The following is an 8,203-nucleotide window of genomic DNA, read 5'->3' on the forward strand; positions in this document are numbered from 1 at the left end:
TACTGTCTTCCAAGGAATTCAGCTCTACACTCCGCCCCAGATGGTCCTATTGTGGTGACGAAAAAGTAATTTCCAATCCCACGAGTGCTGAAATCATTCATATAACCTGCAATATCACAGACACACACAGTACGTGACACCTATATAAAGTCCCTGCTGCAGAGCTTGGGGAGGGGGCTGGAGGTAAAGCTCTTAGTTTGCGAATGATCATCTAATATATGTCTGCAATGTCACAGTGCTCAAGGATGAAACTCTGCTCTCTATTTCATCCTAATCATGTTAAATCCAGTAACAATAAGGCATGTTATGATTTCTTCACATCTTTTTTTCCCCCTTTCTCTCTCTCTCTCTCTCTCTTCCTCTCGCCAGTGAGCTCAGAGGCATTACATCACTGCTTAGTCTGCGCCGCCGCTCAGTAAGATTCCATGTTGTGTCATCGTTGATCCACATGTGCTCCTCTTGCCCCAGCGGGAGGCTAGCTGATATTGCTGTGGGAATACTGATATATGCTCTCCTAGCTGGAGGTTTCATCACAACAATAACATCTCAGCTCGCCCAAATTTAAACCAGTTTACTGATTGTTGATTGTTAAGTGGGCAGGATTTATTCTATCAGCTGAAGATCTCCTGTTTTGTGATCAAGATTGTGTTGACACCAGTTTTGGCCAAGTAAGCCCCCCCACCTCCCCCTGCTATGTTATACAAGCATGTCATGCTGTTTCACACTGCCAGTGCTTTACAGGTCCTGCGAGGTGTGTGACAGAGCACTGAAATGACACACCAGCAGTCGGTCTCTTGTGTAACTGCAATATAACCCAAAATGGGGAAAAAAAATAAATAACAAAATAAAGCTATTTGAACCATAAATAGCATTAATTATCTTGTGAATATATATGAGAAAACAAGATGTTTATTACTCAGATGTCTATATACCATGAAATCTTAGACGCGATGACCTTATGAGTACTTATTCCTAATGTTGTGTGGTTCCCTTGCTGATAGTCAGGGAAAATGTGTCTGTAAAATTGCCTGCCTGAGCAACAGTGTAGTCCCTGTGTCCTCTGCTCCAGTCTTGGCCTGGGGCGACTCCTGCTGCTGTTGATGGCTATCCATTTGCTCTGCCCTCTCTAAGGATGGGAGGGAGGCAGAGAGGGAGCATCGGCCCCATCTGCCGCGCTGATATTTACTATCCCCTCACATTTGTGAGAAGTGGGGGTGGCAAAGGTCCAATTCCCTCATGGTGTTTTAGCACTCTGGCAGATACACACATGTGCATACAGGAAGAGAGAGATCAGAGGCAAATGGAAAGAGTTTAAAAAAAAGAAGTGCTGTTCATATAAAACAGAGTTAAATTCTGATTTAACCTGATGTGGCTTGGATGCAAAAAAGACGACATAATGGATGAGTGTAAACAGAAACAAGAAACCTGCTCGGCATTCCATTCACAGCATCATTGCATGCAGTTTTTCACGATTTAGCAAGAGGCGAAAAGACACTGAAAAGAAGTTTGAGGGAGGCGCTGCACTGAAAGCAGACACAGCAGGTTGCCATGAGCAGTTTAAGCTGGCAGCACTATTGTCCCGGCGCTACAAAAAAACAAACAGTTCAATCACTCCTCCCAGAATCTGCTCTGACACCTGGTAAGATCTCATCGCGAGAAGGTCGCATGTTTTGTGTGGAGCTGCTGGAGGTCACACATCACTCACTTGAATTATCTGGTGAGAGGGCAGGAACTCAGCCGCACACCTGCTTCTTCTTCTTTCTTTTTTTTTTTTTTAAACCCAAAGCCCGTGAGTATTGCTCTAAATGAATGGACTTTTCTGGATGTGCGCTTTGCAGATTTAGATGGCGGGCAAACATTCTGTTTGCATCACTCAGCGTGTGAGGGAAAATAAATGGAGCCGTTTTTCATTTAAAAAAGAAAAAAGAAAAAGGAAAAAAAATGCCACAATAATGGGCCCGGTGTAATTACAGTCAACTCGTAATGACATCTAGCTCTGTTTAGAGTGCAATCACACAAGTCTGTTGGCCTGATTGTGGTCAGTTCAGGATTTACATAATCTTGTTTGGAATTAATTGTGACTCCACGCTAGATATTTATCTTACGGCTTTACGGCAGCTGCAGGAGCCCCTTGCACTTCCATTAAGAAAAAGGTCATAAACCCCCTACAGTCTAAAGGACTCATAATATATGCAGAATTTTTAAATTGAAATCATACTTTAATCGAGATTGGGTTGTATTGGTGTGTTTTTTATTAAGCACATACATTTGGTGTAGTCTTTATTGCTTTGGATAATTCAGTAGTCCATACATGTTTGCTGTAAAAGTTGCCGTCAAGCCGCTGGTGCTGTTGCTAATCAGATGAACTGAATCTTGGATTATTAAAGCTCAGCGCTCCTCTATTACAAGTGTGTGCCTGAAGAGGAAAGTCCACATGGGCTTTCTGCCCAAATGCCTGGACTAAGACTGCAGTATTGCCTCTTTCATTGTTTTTGGTGTTGGTGATTGCTTTTAAGCGTGAGCATTTGGCTGTAAGTGATCTTGCAATGCATTATTTTTTTCCTTGTTTTTTTTTTTTTTTGATTAGCAATAAAGATAAAACTTGAAATGCAATTACCGGTGAGCACAATGAGGAAGATTTTATTTATGGCACTTGGTTCTCTGGCTGTAATAAAACTGAGTTTAAGAAAGGTACCCTGCTCTCCTGGAACTCTTCATTTTAATGATACCAACAACAGACATTCATGACCGCCTACCTTCCCACCACAGGATTAAGTCAGGCAGTCATCTAGATTCTAAACTGCAGCCCAAGGTTAGCCCATGCAATTTCCCCCTAAAGCTAGAGCACAGCCAGCAGTTGGTCATTCATATGCATCTGAAATCTAATACCCTGCTGCTGTGCCCCACAGCGGCCCCACCTTTCCTGACTCACCAGTGAACCTCGACTCCTCCAGCGCACTCTGACCATTATACACCCTCCCTGTCTTTCGTTCTTGCCCTCCCCCTGTCTGAGTCTATTTGCATGTTGCCCAGGTTACACTGTCAGGGTAGACCCCCACCCCCACCCAACCCCACCCGTGCACCCCCACCCCCACCCCAATAGTTAGACTCAACACAGGGTTTCATTTGATAGTCTTTGCTGCTTCAGTAAATAATTAGTCACTGAATCCTCTGGGGGCCCTACACAGGAAGCATGGCTTGCTTAACAGGGGGGCTAAGGTTCTAATGACTGCTTTCCTACAAGGTTTCTGATAGCAAGCATCATGCTGCTGTGTGGACAACAAGAAACAGAATATACCCACCAAATATTAATTCTAAATGTGAATCTGAATGAAGGCTATACGATTATTTTAAATCTTTGGCCTATATTGGGAAATACTCTGCTTACCCTTTTAGGTCTGCTTAAGCAGAAGAATTTTCTTGAAAACAGATGTTTTTGGGAACTTTGCAGAATTAAATGTCATTATGTTAACAAATCAGCCAAATTAATATGCTGATGTACACGTCACTTCACTGAGATGGTGGAAACAACACCACCGTGCTGCGAAGTTCAACATAAACTTTCGTTCCAAATGACAGCAGCTACTTGAGCTCTATTATTTTCAATAATCTCATCATTGTGGTAAAGCAAAGCATATTTTACCAAACTAGAAATATCAAACAATTGCTAGATGGATGCTTAACCTCAATGATTTGCAGAGCAGATACTCACACAAAGTAATTCCCCATCAGGATTGCCTCTATTAAAAAAATGACAACTCCTGCCAAAAAATCCATTAACTGCATATAGATTTTAATGGTTCTGTCCAACTATAGATGCAGCGACAACTTTAGATGTTATTTCAAGAGATCAGTGTGCCCGTACCTGAGTGGGACTTGAAAACTTTCCTCCCCCCATGTCCTCCTGTGAATGTTGAACCCCAGAAAGGGCAAAACCAATCATGTTGCTGAATAATTAATACATATGTGTATGAACAATTCATATGCATCAAGCTGAATGTACAGTAGTCTATATCCATTATGGAGAAATGGCTGCGTTCATAAAAAATACAGCACACCATAAGCTACCTCTCGAAGACTGTCGGGGAACGAGCTAATAAATCTAGTTCCCTGAGATTTACTTCTGTGAATTAAGCACAAATTTGGCAGCTCCCACCTCTTGTAACAGGATTTGTAGTTTGATTTTGTTGGCTCTGCGACGCTCCCATCACAACGCAGACTTTGAGGCTTAGAAGCATGCGGTCTCCTCAAGATGACAAGCGAGACCGTGTAGAAATGCACTGTTTGCGCTAATGGCACAATCGCAGTGCACACAACCTCTGTGGGAGGTTATGCGTGGCCGTAGATTGTTGTTGTAGCCAGTGGGGAGTGGAGAAGTAGTGTCTGAAGAGATGTGACAAGTAACCCCGCCAGTGATACGCACAAATACACTCACACACACATGTATACACACACACACCTTCTTTCTGTGGTCAGAGTTATTCATTTTGTTGAGCACCTCAGCCGCCAGCGGAGAAACGCTGTCACTGGGTTATTACAAATACCCACAAGCAGTTGCGAATGTCCTCACAGATACAGGACAGAGAGAGAGACGTGGGCCTGCATACCACTGCCTGACTGCTGCTGTTTGCTGGTGTTCTGAATGACCTAGTTCCCCCTTTCGGATAATTCATACCTCACAAAACCATGACACCACAGAATACTTATTTTGTGTCATATATCAAAAGACTGAAAATGACAAACATACTGTACCATCACTAGTTCTATTTAACACACTAAAATCACCCACAATTACATGCTTATGTTCCTTTTTCATGTATGCAACTGACTCGTCCATATATACCTTATGTATGCAACACTGAATACTTCACTGAGTATACATATTTATTCATACATTCCAGACTGCTGGTAAATAAACTGAGTTTTGCTGTTCGGACATGACTCACGCACTGAATCTCGGCTTCTTTACATGTAAGGTCTCTATGATACTCACCTCTGTGGCGGGACTGTCATTTGCCATTTTTACAGAGTGGTATGATTAGGGACACCGCTGTGATCAAAAGAGGGCTACCGGCTGATTTTCAAAACCACACGTTATAGTGCAAATATATATCAAAGGGAACAGGCTGCATGGGTCTGTGTGATATGTCCAAAATGATTTAAACATGCTACGACCATGTTTAAGCCTCAAGCGAACATATTTTAACAGAATAACAAGGTGTTGCTGCCTCTGTGTCTTCATATAGAAGTCTGGGAGAGTTAAAAAGACGTGAAAAAAATAAAGAGAAAATCAAAATTGGTATGGAGGGGGAAAGAGAGAGTAACCAAAATAAATAAATAAATCTGAGGCTGCTATCCAATGAATTATTAAACTCCCTGTTACAGATTTCCCAATTAGAAGGGGTAATCCAGTAATTAACCCAAGGACCAGCCGGCTGGTACAGTATATCACTGAAACGTACTGTCTAATCCCTCTACCAGTATTACTGTGAGCTGCAAATTTCCCTTGCAGCTCACAATAAGAAAAAAAAAAAAACCCCACCTCACTAATAATCCCATTAGGCTTCGTTATAGAAATACTCTACTCATCTTTTAACTGCCAGCCTCAACTATGTAATGGCTGTGTTTTTAAAGCAATTTGGTCAGTGGTGACAGAAACCTGCTTACTGGTGAAAAGTTAATGACACTGAAAGCCAATACTGTATCCTGACCACTTAGCTCTGCCATTTGACAGAATTTGTCATAACACAGTTCCTTATTTTCAAAAAGAAACTGATGAATTTCATGTTTATCTTCTTTGCACTTAACTCTAATTTCACAAAAACGGCAAAAGAGAAAAAAAAAAAGCCTCTTACCAGTATGCCCGGACGGAAAACTACAGGATTATTAGTGCGCAGGGCTCAATCATGGATTATAGAGACCTAAATTGTGTTTAAATAGAGATACAAGGCTGGCTGAACAGTCACAATATCAGATTTTGTTGATTTAATCCATTTTCAATGAGGCACCTGGCTCGTTTCAGTCGTGATAGGGTCCCCTATCGTATTGTATGACTGAAACCTCATACTGTAGATTTCTCAAATCAGTTCAGCCTAAAACCCAAATAGTCCAAGCCTATTACACCACCACATCCTTGCCTCTCCCTTTCCTACAACTTCTGCAACCCTCTGCATCATCCATCCAAGCCAAACCACCTTTATGGCCACATATCTGCAAAGTGTGCTGCTTTGATTTGCTTTGGCATTCCTGTCCTTATTCATCCAGTGGGGCTGTGAGCTGGAATAATTAGGAGAACGCCATAAGGGCCCTACCACCTGACAAGTGATCAACAAACAATGATTTATGAGACCATCTCGTATCAGGGGATGACCATTGATTTAAACACACAAAGAAAACACACATTTACGCATGGACACATGCACACACGCGCACCACTTCTGAAACAGATGACCAGACACATAAATCAGACTCAGCATCCTTATATTTCAGGATTTGCTGTTTTATGCTGACCTATCTTATTTATCCTTCGTTCGCTTTAATAAACACCCAAAACTCATAAGCTCAGAATTGATATGGATTTCATAAGTGATCTGACTGGCAACATCGAGAGCTGCTGAAATTCCCTTGAAAGCTTGAATGAACCTCCCGCAAATCAATTTTGTCACTCTTTTATGACAAAAATGCTGATTCCACTTTTTTTTTTTTTTACAGTTTTTTTACTGCCTGGAAAAAGTACAACTACACTGCAATATCTATATGTTGCTGTATGGAATTAGCGCAGTAGATCACATTGGCCTGTCTGTTGTTTTGGCATGCCTAGGTAAGATTTCTTGACAGACAACTTGCATACTGTGTTTTATTACCCTGCCAGCTGCACGGTCATTGTATATCGCTCTTCCTGCGAACGCGCAGGATCATATTTCTATGTGTACTGCAAAGCGGCGGCTTCAGATACTGATTAATGAGTAATGAAATAGCTTTTAGTTATTACAGGATGAAAATATTAATATGAGAGATGCTGAGTGAGAAGAAGGGTGCCTTTATTATGTTACCAGTCTGCTTCATCATCTCATAGATTTGTCTTAGGTTCACAGCATCAGTCAGATTAAGAAGCCATATTACTCATCAAATGTTAAGTGAGCCTGGTCCTATTAGACGCGGTAGAGGCTGTCATCATCATACAAGACTCCTTTTAGCAACTCAGTTATACTAAGTCTACATTCATTTTGTGCTTTTGATATACTGTCATGGGCAACATTTCCAAAATAGTTAATTAATAGTCAGTAATGGGCTTCTGACTGTTATAGATTCAGTCGTTTACTGTTGGGACTGGGAAATAATTGCTGTTTTTTTACAAGTGTATGACATATGCTATGTGCCTAGAGACGCTGCGCAACGTGTTGATGAACTGTGCATTATTGTCTTTCCTACCACAGATTGATCAGACCTGCAGTCGGGTCAATATGTGTCTAAACATGACTTTAATAAGGTGACTGCACAGACACTACTGCAATACCACAAAATGTGGGAAACTGAGAAATCTGTGCACATGTAACAGAGTGACAGAGATAGTCTACAGCTTTAGTGCTTTATCCCTCATTCTTCCTCCACCACCGGTGTGAAGTGATCACAACGCGCACTGTTATGGTCACTGCAGTTATACTGTTATTAGCGATTGTTGTCAGTCAGAGGCAACAGATCAAAAAGAGTGAATCCATATTGATTAACCGAGCCGAGCTCTCACACACTGGCAGAATTTGCGCTATGTACATGATGATTGACTCCTCCTCTGCTTTCCCTTGCACTGTGGCAATGGGATAATTGAGCATCCACCATGAATCCAGTATTAGAGATTCATGTGTCTCACCCCACCTCTCCTTTTCTGCGTTACATTCAGCTGGCAGATGATTGAAAGGCCTCCGGTGTCCCCCCTGCTCTATGTGGATAAGCAGTTTTCATATGAAACATCAATACTTGAATGGATAGACAGTTTTATCCATTGATTAAACACTGAGTGAATGCGCAAGTACTCACCCTTGCAAAGACTGACGCCCATGCAAGCAGATTCCCCCTCTCCATTTTTGTGATTTAGGGCACATTTGTGCAATGGTTTCTAAGTGGAGTGTCATTACTTCACCTCACCATATTTGCAAGGGCATAATCAATAACTTCATTTGAGCACCGATATGTGTGGACTGAGAAT

The sequence above is a fragment of the Simochromis diagramma genome, unplaced genomic scaffold (assembly GCF_900408965.1).
Source record: "Simochromis diagramma unplaced genomic scaffold, fSimDia1.1 OVJJ01000304.1, whole genome shotgun sequence".
Lineage (NCBI taxonomy): Eukaryota > Metazoa > Chordata > Actinopteri > Cichliformes > Cichlidae > Simochromis > Simochromis diagramma.